Source organism: Phalacrocorax aristotelis, chromosome Z (assembly GCF_949628215.1).
Source record: "Phalacrocorax aristotelis chromosome Z, bGulAri2.1, whole genome shotgun sequence".
In the NCBI taxonomy this organism is placed as follows: Eukaryota; Metazoa; Chordata; class Aves; order Suliformes; family Phalacrocoracidae; genus Phalacrocorax; species Phalacrocorax aristotelis.
The window spans coordinates 69120788-69135168 of record NC_134311.1 but is presented as its reverse complement, the minus strand read 5'-3'; the positions used below and the strand labels follow the sequence as shown (position 1 = coordinate 69135168).

The window sequence follows — 14381 nt, the reverse complement described above, 5'->3', positions numbered from 1 at the left end:
TAAGCATGAGTAGTAAGAATCAAGGTCAGAACATTCATGTATTGACTGTAAATCTCTGCATGGGAACAAATTCACATCACAGCTTACAGGGAGACTCTGAAGTCCTGAAATATGTGAATCACAATGTTTCACAAAGAATAAAGTAAAGGTGAACATGAATTGTTTAGAGTAGCTTGTAAGTTACCAGAGTACAATGCAATGTTATCAGGACTTCTCCAGAGAGCAGCTATAGGTATCTATTTCTCAACAAAACCTCTGGCCCAGCTGTTCATGTTGCCTCCGCGGAAACCAGCAGTGATGTCAGGACAGCAGTGACCAAAGCCATGAACAGTTAGTGGATGGTCTTGAGCATGTTTGCTACAGGAACATTTACAGGAACAGAGCTTGCCAATGGTAAGGTAGCCCTAAATCTTTAATGACTACGATGCGGCCAAATGACGCCTACCCACTTCTGGATCAGTATGGACACAAAGGAACAGCTCTGAAAAGGCAGAAGAGCTAATTATGGATTCATGAAATAAGGCCCAGAAGGGCCTTCCACATCTTGAAATTAGTATCCCATTACTAATAATCCAACACCTGAAGAATCATGTGGTCTAGCCACAGATGCTAGTGTTGCCATCATTCCACAGTTCTGGTGTGTTCTCTGTGAAATGGACAGGGAGCGATTTTTGCATTGCTGAGCAATACTGTCTCAGAGCCACAGAAATATGTAAACCTCCTGACCTTGCATTCAGCCAGCCTGCATCTGATCATTTTCCCATTTCACATATATCGGCTTGTTGACAGCAAGCTGACACAACAAAATCAAATGTGGACATTTAAGAGAGTAAGTAGGGCACCCGAAATAACAGGCTTATGTCCTGAGATTATCAGGCACATCTTGTACAAGGGAGGCAAGTGCTAGGTGGATCTTGCTAGCAGTAATGCAAGATTTCTAGACCAGCTTTTTGCTTTACGTGGTAAACTGTCTTTATTTCAACCCAGGAGTTTCCTCACTTTTACCCTTCTGATTCTCTCCCCCTTCCCACTGCAGGGGAGTGAGTGAGTGGCTGCATGGTGCTGAGTTGCTGGCTGGGGTTAAACCATGACATGCCTAAAGGTCCCCATCCTGTTTGGACATAGCTGATGAACTCTGGAGGTGCCTAAGCACCTCTAAACAGCTTTGATCCCAAATGATCAGCATAACCATCAGCATCAGCACTGGGAGGTCAGGCAGCAGAGAGAGGCATATGTAAGTCCTGGCCTGGGGAGTTTGGAACCAACATATTTGTTACCAAATAAAAGGATCAGGTTCTAGGCCCAGTGGAATGATGATCTCCTTAGGGGAATTGGTGCCTAATTTACTTTCTGGAGTAATCAACCTAGGCACAACATTGTGCAAAGATGTGCAGTAGTGATCACTAAAAAGATTTTTTTCATAAAGAAGGATTTAATCAACAAATTAAAATCCTGTACTACTGGGATAGCAAATAGCAAATGCAGTTATCAAGGCATTCCTCCAAAAAGAATATGTATCAAAATGATGCAAATATATTTAAACTGGTAAAACTGGTAAATAGCAGCCTGGGTTAACAAAACCAAAAGAGTGTTAACAAAACAAAAACAAAACCAAAAACTGTGTTATCGGGTTAACAAAAACAGTGTGCTCAAGCACGGGAGAAGACCACGATTTCTAGGTAAATAAGTCTTTCCATGGCTTCAGATCTTCCTCTTAGATACTCAGACAGCATCTGCATCCTCTAAAAGTGATGGTTCTGGTGAGCTGTTACTAGACAGCTTCTTTACAGCAATGCATTCATTATCTCTCAGATTGCCCCATCCTAAAAAGTCCATTTACACACTTGCTTTCTCTAAGCCCCATCATTCCCTGGGAGCCAGGGAAGGCCTCAGCTGTTTTCAGATACGTCCCCAGGACCTGAGACCGTTCGAGTGAGAACACCACCTGACAAGTACACCCTCCCCATTTCTTAATCAAAATTATTTTTTTTATTTAGTGCTCTTTTTAAATTATTTTTTCCCCCAGACTTGAATATACAACTATGTCACTCTCGCAGAATCCTGGAAGTGCATTACTAAAAGGTTGGAAAATATTAATTTCAGAAGACACTTAATTGTCTTCAGGTTTATTCTTCTCACATTTTCTGTAAAGATTGATGAATGCACACTTAAAATAAATTCTTAAAACCCAATCTGTAATAATTGCACTTCACTGGCTAAATCTATGAAGTATTCCTAAAGTCATATAATCCTTCTCAGATCATTGTTTAGCAGTCCTTTATGTATCACCCTTTTTTCCTGACACAATAGAACTGGAAACTGGAACACCTCATGCTTACACACAGAAAAGAGTAACAGTTGCAGACGGGGCAAGGGTTGCTGCTGATAAGCTCATGTCAAATCTGATTGTGAATTTAGAGGATGGCAGCAATCAGTAGGTTTGCAATTGCTTTAGAGAGGGTCTTTTTTTTTTTTCTTTAGAAAGGGTCCTCGTTGCTACTACTGTAATACAGAATAAATCTGATCTTGATCGTGCTGTTCCAGATTCTCACAGAAATTAGCTTTGTCTGAAAGAGTTTATAAAGATTATGAAAGGTTTTTCAGACTTTGAGGTTTTCTATCCTAACTGAAAAAAGCAAAATCAAAGATTTTGTACTTCACAGTGAAAAAAAGTTATTTCATCCCTGTAGACTGGAGTGAGTTGAGTTAGACAATGAAAGACAATGATAAAAAAATTCTGTTATTTACATGAGGGATAATAGGAACAGAGAGAAGACTGTAGAAAAACACAGGTTAGCATACCTCTAATTAGAGGTTTTCCTATGGAAATCAGGGCAGGCATCTTCACCACGCTCAGGAGGTCTTGTAAATTTAAGTTTTGCATAAACAGAAGTCTTACAAAACTCAGAATATCAAATGATACCTTTGCCCATACATTCAAATCTCATGCACAGGACAGTGAATTTGAAGAGATAAATATGTTTTCATCTTTAGAAGCATAACAGAAAAGTCGATCTCTGTTATAATTTCATTTTAACTGTCTGATCAAGTTAAAGCAGCAACTACTAATCTAGCAGGTGTTATAATCTTAAAACAGAACTGAGTGACTAAGGCAAGAAGATCCCAGTTTGTACAGCAGAATATAAAGAAAAGGGAATTCCTTCGAACTACACACATTTACCTATTATTTCTCCTTAAATATACCTTTAAAAGAGACACATATTTTACAAACTTTTAAAAAATTGTGAAACCTCCAGAATATTCCTTCCTTATAGGCATATTGTGATTTTATTCTCATGTAACAGAAACATCAAGTGTTTCCTGACTGTAGTGAAAAAATATTAATCACCTACACATGTAGACTCCTAAGAATGACTCAAGTACAACATTTCTATTCTCCCATCATAATCTAGCCTTGACTGACTTGCAGGATACTGGAACAGAACGTTGTTCTGCAAAACATCTTACTGGACTCAGGGCAGCAGGCAGCATGAGGGAAGAATTACATCTGTGACAGTCTGTAAGACTAGGTCAAAACTGCTGATGGGCAGCCACATAATTATTGACTAAGTGATGACAGCGGGATTTAAATACTGTTCTTTAATTAGGACCAAATACTGTTTTAATATGTTAAAGCAAAATAAATGTAAGAAAATGGTCTGTAAAATTAAGTTGGCAGAGACCTCTGATCACCCAAAGACATTTCAAAAAACCAAGTATATTATTTTAATTTACTTGAGAGAGTAATTCCACTGTATTATGATGACAAGTATATTTTTCTTGTAAGACCAGAACATTTTAAATGTAAGCTGGTTTTAGACAAGATTTTTCTTTAAATGTCATAATGAATTAGTCATTATTCATTAACCATGTCATTGTCCTGTATATGCTGAGTAAAGGACAGAACCAGAATTTATTAAAGATATCTATTTTCTTGTTTTATATATGTGATTTTTTAAAGGCTTTTTGAGTCTGAATTAGAACCATGAACTGCTATAAATTCTGTTGTGTCTGTGTATGGCTAGTTAACAAATATGTGAAAGGGAAGATCCAGCATCCTATAATCTAGCTTTCCCATTCATAGCTGATACAAAGCAGAGCACAAGACTTCCTACTGTAAGAAAATGTCTATCCTTCTCCAAACACACCATTTTCTTGTTTCTGGAGAAAGCAAATTGTATTTAGAGTTATTGTACTATTTGATTCTCTGTCTACAGTATGGAGAACATAAAAATCAGATACTGTAGGCACCGGAAGAGAAAAAGTTTTGCACACTCCCTCCCTTCCCCAACCAAAGCATTTATTAGTTCACTGCAGCTCTAGCTCTGAACTAATAAATGCTTTTATAAAGCTGCCAGAGCTCTGAGCACACTGTTCTACCATCCCCCAGGCTGGGGGTTTGGTTGCCTGGGCTCAGGGTCAGCTTCAGTAATGGTGCAAGTGTCTAGCTCTGAAGACATCTCTTCCAGAAAGCTCTGCTGAGAATCTTGAGTGGGCGCAATCCCTCATTTTGCCCTGCAGTGGCATTTAGGCTGAGGGCCTCATACTTGGCCCCCACCTGAGCTATGCAGTGTTGCAGCCATGACTGTGCTGCGCCAGGCGCCCCGCTGATTGGGATGCTGACTCGGAGCCTTAACCTTGAGCTCCTGGCTGGATACCCGACCTGCCTCATGTCTCTGGACTTCTCTGGCCATATGGGCTCATGGCTGAACCTGGCTACTGTCACTAGGCTTATTTGGGCACTGCAGGGCTGAGTGCTTATACAAATTATGAACACACATACCTCTGACACCACCACAGACTTATGTCTCTACCTAGTTTCTTGCTGAGCAGCATATCATGTTTGAGACTGCAGCTGGGGCATTTTCACAATGTGGCTGAGTAGATCAGTTAAATGGGGAGGTCTCACTTCCCTTGCCCTCCTCACTGCTGGACATGTGCTCCCACTTCCATGTGCCAGCTGAGCTCCAAACTGACAAAAAACTACCTTGAAGAAAAAATTCTGTCAGGTTAGCAAGAGAAATCAGCTTCATAAGAGGTCCGCTGAGCACCAAAGACAGTGCAAAGGAGGTAGTGCTCACTGGTAGATAAGAATAAAGGAGCAGAGGGAGAAGTGGGTGAACAGGACCTCTGCTTTTACAGAAGCATTCGCTGCCTTCTGTAGCAGAAGCTTCTCTAGCTTGCAGCTGTAGCGTCAAGCCCAGTCCTAAAAAGTTATAGCCAGTTGCATGACTGATCACTGTATAATCAAAGTGTGCTATTCTACATTTCTCTAAGACTTTATGAAAGGAGACAAAAGAGAGTAGAGAGAATAGTTCAGGTCCTTGAGCAGTATGCATAAATGTATATGTTCACACCAGGCTTTCTAGATAAATAAGCTGATAGCTTTGGTAGTTTAGTAAAGAAAAAGCAAAGGCTGCACACAGAAGCAAAGGAAAACAAAAAGATCAATTATCTACTACCCATCAACAGGCGATGTTCAGCCACCTCCTGGGAAGCCGGACGTCAGTATGCGTAGATGTTGTACAGAAGACAAATGCCTTAATAATTACTGCCCCCTCCTCTCCTCCTTTCTCTTAGCTTTTATTGCTGAGCAGGCATCATATGGTATGGAACATCCCTTTGGTCAGCTTGGTTCAACTGTTTTGGCTATGCCCACTTCTACTGCTCTTTGGAAGGGGGATGTTGGAGAGACAGCCTTGATGCTGTGCAAGGACTGCTCAGCAGTAGCCAAAACACTGTTCTGTTATCAACAACCTTCTAGTTACAAATACAAAGGACAGCACTGTTAGGGCTGCTATAGAGCAAATTAACTCCATCCCAGCCAAACCCAATGCATTCGCCCAGCCCAACCCTCCTGAACTTGCCAATGCCAAAAAATGTCAAACTGCACTCTGCAGAACCCAGGCAAGCTGCTTGACCCATCAAACTACAGGATCTTGCTATATTTTGATGATTAATGCTTATACAGTTTCCTTTATTGAAGAAAACTGTTACACAAGGGCTCCAAAAGTTCTGTGGGAAGCGCATAAGTACCAGAAGTGTTTATGTAATGAGTACTCCCACTCGAGTGCACGTTGCAGGTTTCCATGGTGCTGGACACAGTCAGGAATGTTATTGGATGCCTGATAAAAAAAAATGGAGTAAGAAACTAAGAGAACAATGTGAAAAGCTTATCTCCATTGCACAGAGCTGGACTACAGAAACACACATAGCACTTGCCCTTCATAGGCCTCTATTTAGTTTGGCAGTTAAACATGTATATTCCCTAAGCAAGGCTCCCAAAACCTTTTGTAGGTGTTATGCACTCAGAAAGAAAAGCACAAGTTCAAGGCTATCTCCCCACTCACCAATGTGGCAACCTGTACTAATCTACTATTAGTAGTATAATAATGCTAAAAGTACTAACCTAAGCAAGAGGTCAACAAAACCTTTTTTAATAAGCTCAGTGTTGGGAAAGACAGTCAAGTAAGCTGTGGGAACACTGGCTAGACCTGTCCTGCCAGTGCTGCCCGACCATCGTAACCCCAGTGCTTGAGGGGATCACGGCCTCTCCAGGTGCCATGAAACACTTCCTTCCTAGCACAGGCAGCACCTTAGCTTCACAAATACATAATTAAGCCTTTCATATTCTTCACTGATATGTCAAAAGCTCTACAGTGAGCAAATCTAATGCCCCTGCATAAATGAACCAGCTCTGACCCCTGCCTAGACCTGCAATGAAAATAATGTGCTGCAGGCAATCGAAATAATAGCTGAACCAGACAATTCCAAAGAGCTGACACTAGTATCATGGTTCAGTCTTCAAAAAATAATTTTTGGGTCAAGGTAGATCTGTAGTATATCAGTGATGTGTCATCCACAGCCTTCTCTACAGATTCACCCTCACAGAGGCAACAACTGGGAGCAAAGACTGGAAGAAACCACCCGATTCAGCAAAGCCACCTGCTATTATGAATAACCGTATTGCATAAACCTGTTAATGAATGAATCAAGACACATTTTAAAAGTAGCTATTCCTTTGGCTGTGACTGGTTTTACTGGGAAGTGATCCAGCCTTTAATTGTTTTAATGAAAAGGATTCATCTTCCAATTTCCCACTAAAGTTTATTCTCTATTTCACATCTACTTGTTCTTGTGGCTCAGACAATTTGAAGAGTTTTGCATTTTCATTTCCTTGCTGTCCTCAGTGTTACAGCGTCCCCTTGGCATTCTTGTACAACATGTTATGAAATGATCCTAGAAACATCCAAGGTCAGGCAGGGCAGGGCTCTGAGCAACCTTATCTAGCTGAAGATGTCCCTGATCACTGCAGGGGGGTTGGACTAGATGGCCTCTACAGGTTCCTTCTAACCCAAAATATTCCATGATTCTATAATACAATATTGCTCCTCAGAGAGCAGACAGCTGGATGAGGCTTTGATGTCCCTGCCCTTGGTAGTGGGGATGGGAACTTGTTGATCTTTAAGGGTCCCTTCCAACCCAACCCATTCTATGATCCTATTATTTTATTCCTTCTTGGATTTTTTGCTAGGTAAACAGATTATTTTTTAGGTATCTTCTTGTAAGAAAGGCTACTAGAATAGTAAAAATAGAGCCTTTATTTGAATCTGCTCCAATTCTAATTCATGTTTCTTGAATATGAATGAGTAGACCTTCACAAATTATTTTGATGTGTTCACTAGATCTCTGCATAACATCATTAACAGTCGTCTAATTCAGCTAAGGCAGCCCAAACCTCCTAGCATTGTACTTGCCAAAATAATTTGCCTTTGCTTCCAACTAATGAGCTTCTGGCTGAAACAGTAATTTTTGTTATTAGTCTACTCTCAGTCCTTGCATTCCATTCCACTGGACTTGCACTTTGTACTACTGAATTTCGTCCTGTTTACATTACTGTAGTTCTCAGGGTCACCTAGTTCTTCCCATATAGCATTTTGATACTGAGAGTGCACTTCGCATAACCAGGAAATGTCACTATATTCCTAGATTTTGTGTCCAAGTGATTAAAACAAGTATTAAAGATTCAGATCCAACACTCACCCTAAGGAATTTCAAAACTAAGCCTCTTCTACAGAAGAACTTTCCTTTCACTGCTAGTGTTATTATCTACAGAGGTACAGCCCTACAAATCCTTTTCTAAATCCAAATTTTCAATCCCATAGTTTCTTATGTGTCAGCAAAAGATATGCTTTACTGAAGTTAGATGAGATTTACTGCACTTCTACACAGCCAGGTACCTGATTAGTCTAGCTCAAACTCTTCAGCATTTCATTCTACTTCCTCTTTGTTTCTGTATTTGTCTTTACCTTAAAAGAACTGTTCTAAAGTTCTGCATATTTTCTAGTCTGAGCAGTGCATAGCTGCCTGCATCTTTTTCTCCCAACCTGCCTTTTAATATAGATTCTTTATACACAACATTCTTGAGTCATCATCTCGTAATATCCAAGAATGAACAGACTTTATAATTACATGCTCTGCTTCCTTATACTGCTTCCACACAGCTATGTCATGGAGATTCTCCATTCCCCGACATTAGGAGATGACTTGGGAACTCAACAAATTATTTCTAAATAGAAATTTTGTGTGAATCCTTGAAAAAACAAAAATACCAAGTGATTTATAACTGTACAAATCAATGCCGGAGAAAAGTTAAATATTTACTGAAATCTGTATGAGTTTATGAAATTAAGAACAATGCTGAAACCCGACGCTGTGTGTTGCTGTGTGTTAGCAATTTGGGGCACTGTTCTCAGATCCGTAGGTAGTATGTTTTGTATTAGCAGGCTGACTTTCTGTCACTGTTTCTAAAACACCCTTGTTTTTGTGGTTCTCAGATCTTTAAAATCATATTCTGGTATTGTCTTACAAAGATTGGCTTTAGCCCAGATGTTTGTCAATTCATCATTTCAACTGCTCCAAAAGTATTCCGCAATTTTAAAAGCAAGTGCTTTTTTTTTTTTTAATGAAATATTTTATTTCTCATATATAGGGTTTCAAGCTATAAACTCAGGTTTACTTCTTCTAGTCAAGGAATAAAATTCTTACAAAAAAATCACAGTTACACACATTCACATGAAAATTAAAATGGCAAGCAAACAAACGCATCTCTTTCAAGAACAAATTATTGTAAAAAAATAACCTTTTTTTTTCTGGTGATACTAGTTTCTAAAGAAATACAAAGTCCTCAGATAGCCTTCCAGGGTTTGCTTGTCCAACTTCGTTCCATAAACCTGAGGAAAATACTTGAAAAGAAATTACCTACATACATAGATGTAGCACTCTATCTAGTTGAAAGAAAAAAACCTGAAGATGAAATAACAGATCTAGGTCAAAGCCACAAGGCGTTTCATTATATTAAATAAAATTGACCTGCAAATATTCTTTTTAAGTGGACTTGATCCTAAATGTCCTTCTTAACAAAGTCTGAAGTGTTTTTGCAAGTGTATCCTCCAAAGCCTTTCCTTTCAACTCTGTGTCTCTTTTCATTAAACACAAAACCTAGTGGATATTTTCTAACATGTAAGTTGTTTATTCCAATACTTAAACTGTGGGGCAGGTACATTATTAAATAAAATAAAATAAAATTGAATTAATTAAATTAAATAATTTGAATTACTTTTCTTTGAGTAATGTTGCCTTTAAAACTGAAATTTAAAGTTTATATACATTTTTGGTAATAACATGATACAGAAATACTCTATAAACCTAGACTAATAGGAATTTTACATCAGCAGCAGTTTGCCCATGTCTTAAGTTTCTAATGGGATACTTGCAGTGGGGCTCTGTCCCAGCTCTAGCATAGCCTACTTCTTGTTACTAGAGTAATTCCCAAGATGTTTGGAAACACAGAGTTCAGGGACAAAAGGAAAACTAAGAACATCTAGTACCGTTTGAGCATCTGAGGCTAATACATTTCATTCTTTTAACCAAGTAATTCAAGATAATATGTATCATCCAGAAAAAGGGCAGAAGGAACAGTGCGATCTTACCAGGCTCTGTTCTCAAGCAGCCTCCACTGATTTCAGAAACCTTCTTTGACTCCAAATCTCCTGGCTGAAGTGCAGCGTTGTGGCTTTTCCCCTGTCAATCGACACAAAAAGTATGTGTGTCAGTTCTCAGCTTATGCTTCACTTTTCCATATGGATGCCTACCATAAAGTCCTTATTTGGACATTAACCCTGATAACTTACCTTGGGGGTGGGGATGGGGAGAATCATGCTCAGAACTGAAAGGATATTATTAAATTTTAAGTTTTCTGGTTGTAGCTTCTGGTGATCTTTTCCAATGACTATAACCCCAGATGAAAAGGCTTTTAATAATTTTTCTTTTTATACGATTACCTAAAAATTAAGTCAGCTATTCTTTCTGAATAACTAGACTGAGTCCCTTACATTCTCCTCACACTAAGACACCGACTTCAACTCCCCCATAAATACTGCAGATCTCTGCACCCTTCTATTTCTGCAGCATTCATAAAATGTACAAACATACTAGGTACATGAGAATGCATTTTGTAATGGTGCATAGAGAGATTGTAAGCAAAATTGCCCTGTTTTGGAGGCTAGCTTGTTGAGATCTCATGTTAGCCTACAGCATTAAAGTGACAATACTCGAGTTGCTCATACTCCATGAAGCCTCAGCAGTTCTCAGAATTAGTGATACAGGCTCCACTCTGTAAAAATTATCTGCCTTACTCACTACTTGCTATCTACTGTTTTGTACCTAACTATGCTTAACGCACTGTATGCCTGGCTCTAAGCTATTGTGTGACCCAAACTGCTCTACATGATTACATTCCTCTCATCCTATTTACCTCCATGGCAATTGCTGACCACTTTACTCGGGAGTGATTTCATTATTTCTTTCATCATCAAGAATTAATCAAGCAGAAGCAAATATAGTATTGCTTTCTCCAGAGGTCTTCTGGAAACACCTCTAAAGAAACACTATTAACATGGAGATTTAGTGTGTATTTTAATCAATTTTTGAAGCACTTACTGTTTTGAACAGAACTCTGAGGAGAAAATTAAGATGTTTTTCAAAGAAAATATTTTCCTGAACGTCACATCATTAATGTAACTCAGACCTTCAAGAACCCTTACAAAGAAGTCTTGCTTGGGGATTGAAAGTGGTCCCTAGAGCTCCAGCTTTAGGATTCTTTTCCACTTTTGTATTTGCTGTGGTTAACAAAATCAAATTCAGAACCAACTGATGTAATCTAAATTTCAGCTGTTCTGTGTTAGATCCTGTGACCTATTCTGATCCAGCAAAGCCCAATTCTGCCAACAGAATAGTTGGCTTGTCTGTGTTCTTACACTGAACTCAACAGAACTACATCTATACCTAATGCCTTCTTCCTGCTAGACCGTGTCCATTTTCTGTGGGAGCTGAGAGGATTAGAGGACATAATTCTTACCTACAAACATCAACACATATTTGAAACAAAGTAAAACACTGAAGGAAAGGGACAAGATGAAATAGTACTGGGCCCTTTTAAAAAGCGTGTGAAAAGCCCTTTTTCTAATTAAAAATATCTGAAATATATTGACATTCAGAAGTAAAGCAGTCTTTTCTTGTGAAAATATTTGGTGGAAAATTGTAAGCAACCTGATGTAGTTGAAGATGTCCCTGCTCACTGCAGGGGGGTTGGACTAGATGACCTCTAAAAGTCCCTTCCAACCTAATCCGTTCTATGATTCTATGATTCTAAGATGAAACAAAAATCTTCAGGATAGAATTATTTTTAATTTTGTTTTTCTAAAGAACTAGCACAACAAGATCAACCCCTAGAGTTGGCCTTTAGGAGTCACCATGCTATATTTTTTTAAAAAACAAGGTAGTTGTTTAAATATACATTCTTCTGACCAAATTCATCCTTGTTGACTTCTGGTCAGTTGTAACAGGGTCAGGCTCTTTTTAAGATTTAGACATCAACTGAAGATTACATTAGTTAATAGTTTTCTAGCAGAAAGCATACCTGTAAATCAGTATTATTTTGGTATGTCTCCAGGGGATCTCTATGTTCAGCTTTAACTGTATCTTTGAACAAACTGCACTTTCTGTGCACCTGCAATCTTCATTGTTTGGTGCCATGCTGTGGTTTACTCTATCATGTGCCTTGCCTGTGGAATTCTCCAACAAGCTAAGCAAAGAAACAGAGTCTTTGCGTGAGTGTAAAATTAACACAGAATCTCCCCTATGTATTTTTAACTTCAGTGGTCTATTTTAGGCAACACAGAAGACAGCTTCAGTGCAAGTCATGTAATTTGATTTCAGTTTATGTTTTACATGGTAAGATATCTGCTTTGTAAAATGCTCCAGAACATTTGCATTAGTAGATTTTTTAAAGAAAAATTTTACCAATTTCTTGAGGCAAATCTCTTCAGCACAGCTGGGGACCAAGGCAATGGGAAACAAAGGGTGGAGAAGGGCATGCACATCATCTGCCCCACGTGGAATGCTGCACTTGGCAAGCCAGCAGCTGCAGTGACCCACATGTTGCTGCTTTGCATTGTGTTTGTATCCCACGTACCAGGAAGTGCTCATGAAGCCTTTGGGCTAGAGCAGTAAAGAGCTAACTCTTAAGCTACTCTGTAGCTTAGCAGGATTGTGCTAACAACCCATTCTGCAGACAAGGACTCCTGGACCTGAGTTTCAGGCTGGATAGAAAATTAGCCTCCCACCAAGCTAAATGTGGGAGGCTGCCCATGGGGAAAGCAGCAGAAGCAAGGAGACTGAAGGCAGTGTTTAATGACTAGTGCTATATCAAACCTGACTAAACTGTTTTTACGTGGCACTGATTTACAAAAAGGTTTCTTGCTTCAGCTTAACCCTCACTAGTACCTACACTAGCAGGCTGTGACCTGGATTAGTAAAGAAAAGCAAATAAATTTAACTAACTCTGTTAAAATTACACAGCTGAAAAAAATTAATAGATGGTAACAAACTCATTAATTCATTGATTTAATTGCTTCAGTTTTTCCCATGAGGCAGTTTATATGGGAGTTAATGAGCTGCCAGTCATCAGTTATTGGACACTGAATGCTCAACATTCAAGAAGCTGATTAAACAATAAGGGTGTTTATTTCATTCTGGCAGCATAACAGGATTGAGATTATTAGTTAGGAAACAGACTGGACATTTTCAGCAAGGGAGAGGCAATCATTCTAGTTATACCAGTCTGAATTTATTCTCATAAAACTCACTATAATATTAGCTTTTTCCTTATACAGATTAGAACAGAGGAAAATACCTAAAGCATGGTATGATATATAAAGTGAAATAAGGCATAGGGAAATAAACAGGAGGATCTGGAAGCCATCGCACGTCAGGGAAACTATGATGTAGTCGCCATCACAGAAACATGGTGGGATGACTCGCACAACTGGAGCACTGCAATGGATGGCTACAAGCACTTTAGAAGGGACAGGTAAGGAAGGAGAGGTGGAGGGGTAGCCTTTTTTGTTAGAGAGTGTTTTTACTGTCTAGAACTCAACAACGGTAATGGTAAGGTTGAGTGCTTATGGGTAAGGGTCAGGGGGAAGGCCAATAAGGCAGATATCCTGGTGGGAGTCTGTTATGGACCACCCAACCAGGATGAGGAGACAGATGAAGTACTCTACAAGCAGTTGGCTGAAGTCTCACAATCTCTAGCCCTTGTTCTCATGGGAGACTTCAACTTACCAGATATCTGCTGGAAAGACAATGCAGCAGAGAGAAAGCAGTCTGGGAGGTTCCTGGAGTGTGTGGGAGATAACTTCCTGATGCAGCTGGTAAGCGAGCCAAGCAGGGGAGGTGCCCTGCTGGACCTGCTGTTTACGAACAGAGAAGGCCTGGTGGGTGATGTGGTAGTTGAGGCTGTCTTGGGCTCAGCGACCATGACATGATAGAGTTCTCGATTCTTGGAGAAGTAAGGAAGGGGTCAGCAAAACCACTACCCTGAACTTCAGAAGGGCAGGCTTTGGATTGTTAAGGGGTCTGGTTAACAGAGTCCCTTGGGAGGCAGTCCTGAAGGGCAAAGGAGTCCAGGAAGGCTGGGTGTTATTAAAGAAGGAAGTCTCAAAGGCGCAGGAGCAGGCCGTCCCCATGTGCCATAAGTCGAGCAGGCGGGGGAGAAGACCGGCTTGGCTGAATAGGGAGCTTTGGCTGGAACTCAGGAAAAAAAGGAGAGCTTACCACCTTTGGAGGAAGGGGCAGGTGACTCAGGAGGACTACAAGGGTGTTGTGAGGTTATGCAGGGAAAAGATTAGGAAGGCGAAGGCCCAGCTGGAACTTAAACTGGCCGCTGCTGTTAAAAATAACACAAAATGTTTTTATAAATGCATCAGTGACAAAAGGAGGGCCAGGGAGAATCTCCCTCCTTTGTTGGATACGGAAGG

General features: G+C 39.8%; 1 protein-coding gene across 3 annotated transcripts in view; it reads right to left on the bottom strand.

Annotated features, from left to right (window-relative positions):
- The window catches only part of PRLR (prolactin receptor), a 187872-nt gene that overhangs the window by 80575 nt on the left and 92916 nt on the right, over positions 1–14381 (bottom strand). For all 3 annotated transcript variants that reach the window (XM_075079162.1, XM_075079163.1, XM_075079165.1), the window contains one exon: positions 9993–10083. The gene's annotated coding sequence lies outside the window, so the exon portion shown is untranslated. The remainder of the gene's footprint in view (positions 1–9992; positions 10084–14381) is intronic.